The following is a 1,052-nucleotide window of genomic DNA, read 5'->3' on the forward strand; positions in this document are numbered from 1 at the left end:
GAGGGAGATCAGGGGGGAGAGAGAGGGGGGTGGGAGGGAGGTAGGGAGAGGGATGCGGGGAAGGGAGAGGGAGGGAGAGGGGAGTGGGAGGAAGGGGAGAGAGAGTGGGAGGGAGGGAGAGAGAGAGGAGAGGGAGAGGGAGAGAGAGAGAGGAGAGGGAGGGAGGGAGGGAGGGAGAGAGGGAGGGAGGGAGGAGGGAGGGAGAGGGAGAGAAAGAGAAAATAGAGGAGGGAGAAGAGAGAAAAGAGAGAGAGAAGAGAGAAGAAGAGAGAGAAGAGAGAAGAGAGAGAGAGAGAGAGAGAGAGAGAGAGAGAGAGAGAGAGAGAGAGAGAGAGAGAGAATAGGTCAAAGCAGGGCGAAGCAGGTCAGGTCAGATCAAGGAGGAATGGGTTGGTGCGGCTGGGCGGAGGGGAGAGGGAGGAGGTTGTAGGGTGGTGCGTGGATGGGTGTTTGTGTGTGTGTGGGAGGGAGGTTGTGTGTATGTGTGTGGGTGTGTTTGTTTGTGTGAAGGGATGTTTGTGATTGCGTGTATTTGTGATTGTGTGTATGTGTGTGTGTGTGTGTGTCTTTGAGTGTGTGTGTGTGTGTGTGTGTTAAGCTGGGTCGAATTTGAAAACGAATTTTGTACCTGTTCATGATGATATATATATATTTTTCTACATATGTATTTTTTTCTTATTATTATTTCTTTCTTCTTCTTCTTATAATCTTCTTACTCTTATTCTCTTTCTTCTTTTAGTTTTTTCCGATATAGATTACCTTTACTACGTCTCAGAGAAAGTATAAGATAAAGTACTTCATGCTAAGAATTGTAAAACGATAAAGCCACTTTTACTAGCACAATATATTGGTCTTTCTTTCATTTCATGCCAGGTGTTGACACTTCAAAATGATCTTTTAAGTGTGAAAACAACCCTGGAGATGTAGATGTAGAAAAGGTACGAATGAGAATGGATAATCTTCACAATACAAGAGATGTATTTGAAAAGGTTTCGATTATATCTTCTTCAGAAATTCATGTATAACTGACGAAGACGTAATCGAAACCGGTC

This window comes from Penaeus vannamei, chromosome 32 (genome assembly GCF_042767895.1).
Source record: "Penaeus vannamei isolate JL-2024 chromosome 32, ASM4276789v1, whole genome shotgun sequence".
Classification (NCBI taxonomy): domain Eukaryota; kingdom Metazoa; phylum Arthropoda; class Malacostraca; order Decapoda; family Penaeidae; genus Penaeus; species Penaeus vannamei.